The sequence below is a fragment of the Lontra canadensis genome, unplaced genomic scaffold (assembly GCF_010015895.1).
Source record: "Lontra canadensis isolate GAN:19392208 unplaced genomic scaffold, GSC_riverotter_1.0 scaffold3, whole genome shotgun sequence".
Taxonomy (NCBI): Eukaryota; Metazoa; Chordata; class Mammalia; order Carnivora; family Mustelidae; genus Lontra; species Lontra canadensis.
The window spans coordinates 40,919,741-40,933,377 of NW_022630997.1; the positions used below are offsets into that span (position 1 = coordinate 40,919,741).

Sequence of the window (13,637 nt, forward strand, 5' to 3'; positions counted from 1 at the left end):
CTCAAGGTCATGAGATTCAGCCCCAAGTCAGCTTTGTGCTCAGCGGGCGATCTGCTTGAGATTCTCTCTCTCTCTTTCCCCTTCTCCCTCTGCCCCTCTTCCTGTGCAGATGCACGCGCAGGTTCTCTGTCTCTCTCAAATAAATGAATTAAAAAAAAAAAAAGAACAAAATCAACTGATTTCATTATTGTACAATAATTATTTTCTACTGCTATGTAGCAAATTACCATAAACTTAGTGGCACCTGCATTTCTTGCTATGTGGCCTCTTCTCCATTTTGAAAACCAGCAGCTTCTCCTGTATTGAATTCCCCTTGAGCCTGGAATCTCTCCAGAAAAAGCACATTCCTTCTTTAGGGTTTGCCTGATTAAGTCAGGTCCACCAAGAATAATCTGTTTCTCAAGTCAACTGCACCATATAACATAATCTAATTATAGCACTGATAGCCCATCATATTTACAAGTCCCTTCCATTATTATACACCAGTCATTAAAGGTCATTTTAGAATTCCGTCTATCATACTACATTAAATCAAGACAAAGTGGTAGTGACATAAAGATAAACAAATGGAACAGAATGGAAATCTGGAAACAGACTTACACAGATAGATAACTCATTTTCTACAAATGTGCAAAGGCAATTTAATGAAGAACAGCCTTCATCAAATAGTATTGGGAAAAAATGGATATACATATACAAAAACAATCAATCCATATCTCCCACCACATACAAAAATTAACTCCAAATGGATCGCAGATCAAATATAAACTCTAAAACTAGAAAACATCTAGAAGAAAACATAAGAGAAAGTCCTTCTGATCTTAGGTTAGGTCAAGATTTCTTAGCTATGGTACCAAAAGCAAAATCCTTAAAAGAAGAGGTTGATAAATTGGACCTTATTTGTCTAGGCAGGAAACTGAAGGACTTTTATGGTTTTTAGTCTGCAAATTTCTGCACTGTTTAAATCTTTTAGAGCAATATATTTCTATAATAAAAAGAGAAAATACATAAAACCAATATAGTCACTGAAGAACATTTAAAATAAAATTTTAAAATTACCTTTGAGAACTATTGCTTGTAATTTGTTATATACCTCTTTCACACAGAATTTTCTGTAAAGAGAAATCATACCACAGATAAATCTGTCTCATTTTACTTAACATTATTACAAGAATCCGACCTAATATTATTAAATTATCTTTTGAAAAGGACATTCTATTCTATGGCTATACAATAGACATTTTTGGCAATTGTTCACAATTTTATTACTGTTACAATTACTGCAGAGTCTGACATAAGATTTCTCGCAGTGCAGGGGCACCTAGGTGGCTCAGTCATTAAGCGTCTGCCTTTGGCTCAGGTCATGATTCCAGGGTCCTGGGATCAAGCCCCACATTGGGCTCCTTGCTCAGCAGGAAGCCCACTTCTCCCTCTTCTACTCCCCCTGCCTGTGTTCCCTCTCTCGTTGTGTCTCTCTCTGTCAAATAAATAAATAAAATCTTAAAAAAAAAAAAAAAAAAAGATTTCTAGGAGTGGAGTAACTGTATCAAAAAATCTGGTGTTTACATACTAATATCATTAAAGCTTGATTCACATTAAAAAGCACTGCATGCAAAGCTCATACTTATCCAAAATGTTAAGTAGTATGTATAAAGGAAACATTCCAATTTGAGATAAAATTTTAAAGTTTATTCTGAAATCATGAGCTATTAAGAAATTAATTATCAAAGTACTTTACTATCAAGGCACTGAGAACAAATAGTCCACTCCTGCAGAATCTCACTATCAATAAGCATTAGTCAAACAGTTTCAAGTCCTAGATTTCAGATAAACAAAAAGAGCTGATTGTTCTTTATAGAGGGGAAAAAAGATATGGGTGGACTCTGGTTAGAAATTTTTGAAAACTATACAAAAATGCACTTTTCAGCACCCCACCTCTTTTATTTACGAGCATGTTTCTTTTCTCTCCAAATTTAGTTCATACTAGAGATTTCACCAGAGTGAGAGTAAAAGAGCTCAGTACATTTCCTATGATGACCTTATCTCCATACTTAAGAAAATGAAAAAAGCTTATCATAAGAACTTTAAATCTGCTATTTCTTAATAGTAGCATAGCTATTCTTTAATTAATGAGCCTTTAAGGCATCCCATTAGAGTGGCCCAAATCTCTCTACAATAACTCAGTTGTGTTCTACTATATTAAAATGGCAAATACTGCATATTAGTTCTGACAAACTGAGTATAACCAGTCCAGAACAGCAAAAGGAGATAATGAATATCAATAAACTCTTTCCCTACTCCTCCTTGTTGATACCATTTGTTATGCTCCACCCTACCTTTGTACCAGCAGCTGCAGGACAATCTGGCCACCACTGAAAACGACTTAACCAATGCTCCTTTTAGAGCATTATATTCTGTGAATCACCAGTGACTCAATATCTGCCACAAATATGTACTTGGCACTATCTTTTCTAATCTCCCTCTAGCTGTTTTCTGCTACTACAGAGTTTGAAAAGCTAAGAATTATTCCCCAGGATCTCTTGCAACTGGGATTCTAAATGTGTATTAGGTTCAGCCAAGTAGCTCTGATGTGCTTCTGATACAGAAAGCAGAAAGTGAAGTGGGAGCCATTTCCCTGAAGTTTTGGCTATTCACAAGACAGACTACGTAAATGTTGGTGTCGTGTGTGTGTGCGTGTGCGTGTACGCACACGTGCACACACGTAATTCTCCAGCTTTTAGTCACTAACTGTTGAGTGCAAGGAAGCAGTTGCAGTTGTGAAACAGCAATACTGGCTTTCTAACACCTGGATCATAGATATGATGGTATGTTGTTTTGTTTGTGTGTGTTTGTTAAATTATACATAAAACTTATGATTTTAACCATTTTTAAGTATACAGTTCAGTGGTATTGAGTTCATTCATATGGAAGTGCAACCACCATCACCATCCACTTCCACAGCTTTTCATCATACTAAAAGAAACCTTTGTGTTCATTAAACAATAACTCCCATCATCCCCTCTTCCCTCACCCTGCAACAACCACCAGTCTACTTTCTGTTTCTACAGATTAGGTTATACTAGGTACCTCATACAAGTGGAATCATACAACATTTGTCTTTTTGTATCTGGCTTATTTTCCTTAGCATAATGTCTTTGAGGTTTACCCATGTTGTAACGTGACAGAATTTCCTTCCTTTTTGAAGGTTGAATAGTATTTCATTGTTATGCATCTATCACATTTTGTTCATCCACTCATCCATCAACAGACATGGGTTGTTTTCAACTTTTGTCTATACTGAATAACGCTCCTATAAAAGTGGGTGTACAAATATCTGTTAAAGTCCTATTTTCACTTATTTTGGGTATATACCCAGAAGCAGAATTGCTGGGCCATTTGGTAATTCTGTTTACTTTTTTCAGGAAATCACCGCAACATTCTGCAAAACAGCTGTACCATTTTACATTTCCACCAGCAATGTAAGAGTGTTCCAATTCTTCTATAGTCTCGCCAACACTTGCTATTTTGTTTCTTTTTTAACAATAATCATCCTAATGGATGTAAAGTGATAGCTCATTGTGTTTTTTTGGTTGTTTGTTTGTTTTAAAGATCTTATTTATTTGTCAGAGAGAGAGAGAGAGAGAGCAAGCGCACAGGCAGGCAGAGTGGCAGGCAGAGGCAGAGGGAGAAGCAGGCTCCCTGCCAAGGAAGGAGCCCGATGTGGGACTCGATCCCACCATGCTGGGATTATGACCTGAGCGGAAGGCAGTCGCTGAACCAGCTGAGCCACCCAGGCATCCCTCATTGTGGTTTTTTATCCGATTTCCATAATGATTAGTGATGTTGAGCATTTTTTTATGTGCTTAATCTGTATATCTTCTTTAGAGAAATGTCTATACATGTCCTTTGCCCATTTTTGAATTGAGTTGTTTGTTTTTGTTGTTGAAATGGTATGTTCCTAAAACTAACAGATCCACTCTGGCCTCCCAATTCTAATACCTTTGCTGACTGTGACAAAGGTAGTGCTTTTGGCACACCAGTTCAAATCTCGCTACAGAAGTCATTCCTAGCAGCCCAGCCCGGAGTCTGGAGTATTTTCTATCTCTTGCAACTGAACGCTGACTGAATGCACCACTATGGGCCCTTCAGTCTTCCCAGTTATCGTCCCTCAAAGCAAGTGAAGTACCCAAGGTTAAAGGCTTCAAGCTCTCTTGTAAGTTCCACATTTTTGTTCAATTCTAGGTAAGGCAAATAAATGTATGCTATTTCCTTTAATTTCTTGGGAAATTAATTAAGCAGGATATGGTTTCATATGCTCTTTTCAGCAAATGCATATACTCTTGCATTATCTTTGGAATTAATGACATGTTTTATTTTAATAAGCTGTGTGACTTATTTTTTTCTCAAACAAGCACACTGTGCCATTGGAAAAAGACTAAGCAGTAAAATGTTCCTTTAATAATATAAATACAGCGAAGGCCCTGATCTGGCCATTTCATCTATTAAGTGGGTTCAATTCAATTAAGAGTAAGAAAGTAGACAGGGCCCCTTGGCTTCCAGCCAGCTGTAGGTCTCACAGGAGCACGGGGAAAATGAAGGGGCTGTGGACCCAGGTGTACCAGGCTGCCACTGGGGGTGGGGGTGGAATAAAGTAGACAAATAGCACACTACAAACTTAAGAAAGGGGGAGAAAAAGGAAAAAAGTATCTAGCATTTAGGGAAGCAGGGCAGCATAATACATTTTTATTTGTAAAGCTATCTTTATTTTTAGAGAAGATAGTAGGGATTTACAAAGGCCTATATGATTAGCACATAATAGGTTCTTAAGCATTATTAAATAAATGTTCAAAAACAGTGGTGCTTAGGTGGCTCAGTCAGTTAAGAATCTGCCTTCAGCTAGGGTAATGATCCTGGGGTCCTTGGATCAGCAGGGAGACTGCTTCTTCCTCTCCTTCTGCCCCTCCCCCTGCTCATGCTCGCTCTCTCTCTCTCTCTCTCTCTCTATCCCAAATAAATAAAATCATTAAAAACAAATAAATGTGAGAAAACAAAGTAGCAATCAAAATAACTCAATGCCCTAATGCCCCTCCAAAGAGAATTATTAAAAACAAAACAAAAACCCCTGCCTTTGCACTATTATTTCATTCTTAAGAGTGTACTCTTGGGGTACCTGGCTGGCTCAGTCAGCAGGAGCTCGTGACTCTTGATCTCAGAATTATGTTGGAGCCCCATGTTGGGTGTAGACATTGCTTAAAAATAAGATCTTAGGGGTGCTAGGGTGGCTCAGAGGGTTAAGCCTCTGCCTTCAGCTCAGGTCATGATCTCAGGGTCCTGGGATTGAGCCCCGTGTTGGGCTCTCTGCTCAGCAGGGAGCCTACTTCCCTCTCTCTCTGCCTGCCTCCCTACCTACTTGTGATCTCTCTGTCAAATAAATAAATAAAATCTTTAAAAAAAAAAAAGATCTTAAAAAAAACTATATTCTTAAAAAGATTTTACATTTTCCCTTTATTTAAGCATGTTTTAAATTATACAATAATGTCTAACTACCAAGAGATAAACCCTATATACAATGGTTCTCAACCTGACTACACATTAGAGTAATCCGAACTTTAAAAACATGCCTGTTTCACTGACCATGCCCCACCCTAGAACAACTGGATCAAAATCTCTGAGGGGACAGATGCTTGACATCTGCATTTTTTAAAAGCTCCCCAAGTAATTCCCCAAGTGATTCTGAAGTACTATATTGGACCATCCAATCTAATTCCGCTTATTCCTCTATTTCTGTCTTGGCTAACATTTAATCTTCCACGTCCCTTCAGACACATCTTATTTCATCCATTATATATGTTGATTTTGTGTTGAGTAGCTGTCTCTCTGATATTATAATCTACATGATACAACTGAATAAAACAGTTAAACACATACACAGAACTGCTGGTAAAGAAGTATCATACTCTAGGGTTGACTGCTGATATGTATTAGAAAAACTGCATTTGTTTGTTTAAAGATAATTCTTTAGAGTCTGTTTATAATACCAAAACCTAATACCCAGAAAACATAATTTTTATTATTTTTTAAAAGATGTATTTATTTATTTGAGAAAGAGAGCCCGAAAAAGCCAATGGAGGAGCAGCAGAGGGAAAGAATCTTTAAGCAGACTCCTTGCTGAGCAGGGAGCTCCCAGAGCTTGATCTCATAACCCATAAGATCATTACCTGAGCCAAAACCAAGAGTCAGATGCTTAACCACTGAGCCACCCAGATGACCTGAAAATTTTTATTATTTTTAAATAAATGAACAAATTTATCCACAATTTATATATTTCTTTTTTTTTTAAGATTTTATTTATTTATTTGATAGACAGAGACAGAGAGATCACAAACAGGCAAAGATGCAGGCAGAGAGAGAGGGGGTTAGCAGGATCCCTGTTGAGCAGAGAGCCCGATTCGGGGCTCGACCCCAGGCCCCTGAGATCATGACCTGAGCCAAAGGCAGAGGCTTAACCCGCTGAGCCACTCAGGCACCCAATTTATATATTTCTGATAATTATAAGAATAAGGAAATAAGTCTTCAAAATATAGTAAGAATGATTAAAAAAAACTATAATAAATATTTTAAAATTTGTAAGTCCCCGGTAGGATTTAATAGCTTTATTTCCAACCTATCCTTTAGCTTTAAGGAAAAGCAGCATGATATGGTGAAGTGAATTGGTTGTCAAAATTCTTGGAGCTTAATTTCATTTATATTAACACTTTAGGAGACTTAAAACAGTCTAAACTATGTGGCATCTAAATATCTTACCTGTAAAATGAGGAGGGAAAGAGCAAGCTAATAGAAGGAAACTAACATTTATGAACATCTATTACAGGTCAGACACTATGCAGGGTTATTTCACATGTGATTTCATTTAATAATAATAACAACAATGATAATAATAGCAATAATAATTCCTGCTTGATCTTTGCTTAGTTGCTTTGGGAACTCTGCCTGATTGGACCTGTTTTATCTTTTATTTATTTTTTTTAGACTTATTTTTAAGCAATCTCTGTATCTATATCCTAAATCACACATTTTAAATTCTGACCTGTGTTCAATGCATTTTTCAGGAAAACAAGAGGCAATAATTAGATTAGCTAAAATCTTAAAACATTTACAAAGTGCCAGGAAATGTTCTAAGTGTTTTTACTTGTATGAGCAAGTAATTCTCACAACCATATAAAGCAGGTATTATTATCTTTCTCATTTTACAGATGAGATAACTGAAGGAGATGGATTAAATAACTTGCCAAGATAAATGTGTACTAGCAACTACCGCAAGTTTTCAATCCAGGCAATCTCATTTCAAAGTCCATGTTCTTACTCACTACACCACACCATCTCACATAAGCTGAAGGCTCTTGTACTTCTGTAAGGATTGAATCTCATAAATATTAAATATTTTCTAGTTATCAGCAGAGGAATTTGTCAAAGGTTTTCAGTTACATTACATAAAGATTACATAAATGAGATGCCTAATGATGAAAGCTTTTTTTCTTTTTTTGATGGAAGCTTTCTGAATTACAAATTTTGCACTGTTCAGTCTGAAACATTTACTGTCTGCTATATGCAGATGGCAGGTACTAAGGCATTGGGGATATAGACAGTATTAAAATGCCCTCATGTTATGTTTGTTCGCCTATTAAATATTTATTGCGCACACTCCATTTGAAGGGTATTACACTAGGCAAATGGCACTTACATAGATGAATCTGAAACAGAACCTGCCCTCAATGATTTTAATCTAGAAAGGGATATTAAAGAAAGTTATTTTTTAAAAAAAGGTAAAATGAATTACAGCTGTTGTTCTTTATCTACATTAGCTCACTTAATCCATAAAACACTAACAAAGCAGTATACTTATGAAACATGTTTAAAAAATTGGAAAGTTAATTAAGGGAGTTGGAAAAGAGAAGTTATTTCCAGTTGGTGAGATCAGAAGAGTTCTTGGAAGTGACATCTGAGCTGAGCCTTTGAGACATGAAACTGTGGATAGATATGGAGAAATAAAAGTACACTAGTTGAGGTAAACTGCATGAGCAAGGCTATGAAAATAGAAAACAAGGGAGAACCACTAATGTTCACAAGACATAAGGGAATACTGGGATATCAAGTTTAAAATACAAACTGCGGGCTTTTGGGTGGCTTAGTTGGCTAAGCAACTGCCTTCAGCTCAGGTCATGATCCTGGAGTCCTGGGATCGAGTCCCACACCGGGCTTCCCCTCCTCTGCAGGGAGCCTGGAGGGAGCCTGCTTCTCCTCCTTCTGCCTGCCACTGCCCCTACTCGCATGCTCTCTCTGTCAAACAAATAAATAAAATCTTAAAAAAAAAAGAAAAGAAAAGAAAAGAAAATATAAATTGGGGCTAGATCATGGAAACCTTTAACTGTCAAGTTCAGGATATTCTATAGACAACGGGGAGCCACTAGAGATTTTTGAACAAGAGGATGACATAATGAGTGTGCTTTAAAGAGACTAATTGTCAGAAAAGTGTAAGACTGTGAGGATTGCAGCTAGCTTAAAGTATTTAACAGACTGAAGGAAACAGCTTCTAAAAAACAGAGGCAAGAGATAAAGGAATTATAGGAGATGAAAAAATGGCAGTGATTGCACTCTTCTGACAAATACATTTTTAAAAACAGCATATGTGGACTTCTGCTTGTGGGAAGACAAAGTAGATATACTTTTCCCTATTACTCCCTGGATAAACCACATACCTGAGAAGGGACCCATATCTAGAACATATAAAAAACTCCCAAAATTCAACAGTAAAAAACACAAAAATCCAAAGAAAAAATGGGCAAGACATAAATAGGCTTGTCATCAAAGTGGATACATGAGGGACACCTGGGAGGCTCAGTTAGTTAAGAGTCTGCCTTTGGGGGGCGCCTGGGTAGCTCAGTGGATTAAAGCCTCTGCTTTTGGCTCAGGTCATGATCCCAGGGTCCTGGGATCGAGCCCCACATTGGGCTCTCTGCTCAGCAGGAAGCCTGCTTCCTCCTCTCTCTCTGCCTACTTGTGATCTCCATCTGTCAAATAAATAAATAAAATATAAAAAAAAAAAAAAAAGAGTCTGCCTTTGGCTCAGGTCATGATCCCAGGGTCCTGGGATCAAGTTCCCCATTAAGCTCCCTGCTCAGTGCGGAGCCTACTTCTCCCTCTCCCTGCCTTCCCTTGCTTGTGTGCGCTCGCACGTGCATGCTCTCTCTCGAGCTGACAAATAAATAAATAAAATATTAAAAAAAAAAAATAAAAGAGGATATATGAATGGCAGGGGGAAGTACCTGAGAAGATGTTCAGCATCACAAGCTGCTAGGGAAATGCCAATTAAGACCATGGTGAGGTTTCACTACATACCTGTTGAACAGCTGAAAAAACTGTGCCAATATGGAATGTTACCAAGGATGCAGAGAAACTGGACCTCTCACATACTGCTGGGGGAAAGCAAAATTGTACAGCCATGCTGGATGATAGTTTGGCAATTTCTTTAAAAAGAGTATAGACTGGGAGCACTTGGGTGGCTCAGTCGTTAAGCGTCTGCCTGAGGCTCAGGTCATGATCCCATGGTCCTGGAATCTGCTTCTCCCTCTCCCACTCCCTCTGCTGTGTTCCCTCTCTCACTGTGTCTCTCAAATAAATAAATAAAATCTTAAAAAAAAAAAAAAAAACCAGCATAGACTTCCCATATAGCCTAGCAACTATACTCCTACTCCTGGGCATTCATCTGAGAAATGAAAGCTAAGGTTCACACAAAAACCTGTATACAAATGTCCCTAGCTTCACTACTGTCATAGCTGAAATGTGTGTAAAATCAAAATATCTCACAATATGTGAAACTGTGGTACATCCACACCATAGAATATTACTCGGCAATAAAAATTAATAAACTATGGATACACATAATCGGTGGGTCTCAAGGATATTGTGCTAAATGAACAAAGTCAATCTCAAATTGTCCCATACGGTATGATTCCCTTTATAATATCCTCAAATGAAAATTATACAGGCAAAGAACAGATTAGAGGTTGCCAAAAGTTAGAAAGAGTATGTATCTAGAGTGTGGAGGCTAACAAGGGAGATCCTTATAGTGATAGAATAATTCTATACATTTTAAAAATTTTTTTAGGCTTTTTAAGTTTTTAAATTTATTTATTTAAGTAATCTCTACAACCCGAGGTGGGACTCAAACTCATAACCTGGAGATCAAGAGTTACATGCTCTTCCAACTGAACCAGCCACACACCCTTCTGTATCGTGACTGGTGCAATGGTTAAACAAATCTACTCATGATAAAATGACACACAACTATGGACACATTCTGAACCAATGTCAATTTCCTGGTCTTGATACTGTACTATAACTATGTAAGATATAACTAGTGAGGCAACTTGATAAGTGGGATCTCTGAGTACTATCTACACAATTTTCTATGAATCTAATTATTTTAAAATTAAACTTAAAAAAAAATTAAAGGAGCAAAATGTCTTTAAAAATAGCACATGTAGCCTAGGTATATATCTTTAAATAAGTAAAATGTCAAACTATTAATAGTTACTCCTCCAGTGAACTCTTTCACTCTCTACCTTAAATATTTCTAAAATTCCTAAATTTTATACAATGAGCATGTAATACTTGATAACCAAAGGGAAAAGACTCTTTTTGGGGGTGGGGTAAGGATGCAAAAGACTCTTGAGAAAATGACAAGGGGGTACTTGGGTGGCTTGGTCAGTTGGGCATCTGCTTTCTGCATGGGTCATGATCCTGGAGTCCTGGGATGGAGGCCTGCATTGGGCTCCCCAATCAGCTAAGAGTCTGCTTCTCCCTCTCCCTCTGCTCCCCCCGCCAACCCTCTCTCTTAATGCACTCTCTCTCTTACTCTCTCAAATACATAAATAAAATCTTTAAAAAACCCACAAAAACAATATTACTTCTCATTGTTTAAAGCACACCACACAAACAGATATGAACAGAAAATTAAAAAACCAACTAAATTCAACTATTAATCCATGTATACATATACACACTAAAAAAAGGTAAAAAACAGTAAGGCAACTAACAAGACCAAGAAGTCCAAAAGAACATCTGATTATAGACCCAGTTTGATCACCCATTAACAGTGTGACTTTAGAAAATGACTTAACCTTTATACTTTGAGACCAAGAGATTACAAACAGAAACTAATTAGAAATACTAAACATATGTTTTGTAAATCAGGATGACAGAATTCTTAAAATGGTGGAACTGTGATCTGAAAGATCTAGTATAATTCTTCAACTGACAGCTGAAGAAACAAAGGCTTGAAAGTTTAATTTCAGACAGCTATTCTACAACAGAACTTGATATAAAACCCAGAAAGCATAGCATTTAAGAATGCTGGCTCTGGAATCAAACCGCCTAGGTTCAAATCGTGGATTTACCACTCACAGCTATGTGACCCTGCATTAGTTACTTAATCTTCTTGGGCCTCAGTATTTTTAATCTGCAAAATGAAAAGAATACTGGTTCTTACTCCTTAGCCTTGTTAAGATTACATGGAATAATACATGCAATGCACTTGTAATAATGCTTATTAGCAAATACAAACTTCTCAGTAAATGTAAGCTGGTATTGCCATCCTCATCAACTCCCTTCTGCTAGCATTGCCCTAGGCTGAAATTAAATCATTAGGATAGTCATCTATAATTAATAATCAAACCCACTTTTTTTTTTTTTTAAAGATTTTTATTTATTTATTTGACAGACAGAGACCACACGTAGGCAGAGAGGCAGGCAGAGAGAGAGAGGAGGAAGCAGGTTCCCTGCTGAGCAGAGAGCCTGATGTGGAGCTCCATCCCAGGACCCTGGGATCATGACCTGAGCCAAAGGCAGAGGCTTTAACCCACTGCGCCACCCAGGCGCCCCAATCAAACCCACTCTTAACTCTCGAAATCTTTGGGTTAATATGAAATAATTTTGAGTATTTGAAAACAATTGTAAAGTCTTTTAAAAGTTTTGCTCAAGGTGGATTACCTTATAGGGAAAACAACTGTGTAGTAAAATAACATAAACCAAAAAACAAAATAACAATAGTGATTTCAGTTAATCAGAGTAGAAATCGACTCAACAGGAGTTCCTCATATAAAGACTGATTTAAGAACAAGTTTAACTTAATAAAAATATTTCAACAAGAACATACCAACCTTTAAAAAAATGTTATAGGTTGATGCAATTGATTATTGTTGGTACGTAAAAGTACTTCTAGGGGTGCCTGGCTGGTTCAGTCAGTAGAGCATGTGACTCTTGATCTTGGGCTTGTAGGTTCGAGCCCCACACTGGGTGTAAAGATTACTTAAAAATAAAATCTTAGGGATGCTTGGGTGGCTCAGTCAGTTAAGCGTCTGCCTTTGGCTTATATCATGATCCTAGGGTCCTGGGATCGAGTACCACATCAGGCTCTCTGCCTTTGGCATAGGTCATGATTCTGGGATCAAGTCCCACATCAGGCTTCTTGCTCAGCAGGGGGGCGTGCTTCTCCTTCTGACTGCAGCTCCCCCGTTTATGTGCTCTCTGACAAATAAAATCTTTAAAAAAATAAATAAATAAAATCTTAAAATAAATAAGTACTCTATACTTAAACAATCTGGGAAGAAACTGGGAAAATTTCCTAAAGTGACAGGTTCTAGTAACTGGAAAGACACAAACTATCCTGCTGGTTTTAATTATGCAAACACATAAAAGACCAAAATGGTTTCTAGTTTATCATTATGCAATCTTTAGAATACAAAGCATACATCAACAGGGGCATCCAGGTGGCTCGGCTGGTTAAGTGTCCAACTCTTAATTTCAGCTCAGATCTCAGGGCCATGGGATCAAGTCCCTCCTGCACTCAGTGCTCAGTGAAGAGTCTGCCTGAGATTTTCTCTCTCCCATTGCCCCTGCCCCTGTGTGCACACACACCTGCTCTAAATTAAATAAATCTTAAAAACAAAAACAAAAACCCACAAAGGATATATCAGCAAAATGAAAACTTTATTTTCTGTGTGTCTTACAGAACCAATGTCTAGGTTCATATAGTGACAGTGATTTAAATATGCTGGATTTTCCCTGCAGTTTCACTTGATCATGTATACTCTAAAATACTAGAGTATAGCCTGAAGCAATTGTCTTCTTTAAAAACCATACTTGTCTTTAAAAATCATACATTAAAATGCCCCTAAAGGAATTTAGAACAATGAATGAAACTTGATTCATAAATACAAAATGTGCTGTTTTTGAAAGTTATTACTGATTGCATACACAATAAAATTTTTATGTATTTTTAAATTTTTTTAAAGATTTTATTTTTTGGGGGGTAGAGAGCACAAGTCTGGGGAGGGGCAGAGGGACAAGCAGCCTCCTCACTGTGAGTGTGGAGCCCAATGTGGGGCCCGATCCCAGGAACCAGAGATCATGAAGTCAGATGCTTAACCGAATGAATGAGCCACCCAGGCACCCCTACAATATAATTTTTTAGTGATGTATAAAACCTAAAAAATAATATCTGTATCTCAAGAGAAAAAAAGGGGAAGAAATTTTTTAAAAATTATATAAAGTTAATGTTAATATATTCCCCTTTAGGC

General features: G+C 37.3%; 1 protein-coding gene across 7 annotated transcripts in view; it reads right to left on the reverse strand.

The window, feature by feature from the left end:
* SAMD8 (sterile alpha motif domain containing 8) overlaps positions 1–13,637 on the reverse strand; it is a 49,561-nt gene that overhangs the window by 30,710 nt on the left and 5,214 nt on the right. For 2 of the 7 annotated variants that reach the window (XM_032839559.1, XM_032839550.1), the window contains one exon: positions 1,060–1,112. The exons of the other annotated variants lie outside the window; for them this stretch is intronic. The gene's annotated coding sequence lies outside the window, so the exon portion shown is untranslated. The remainder of the gene's footprint in view (positions 1–1,059; positions 1,113–13,637) is intronic. 7 annotated transcript variants of the gene reach the window in all.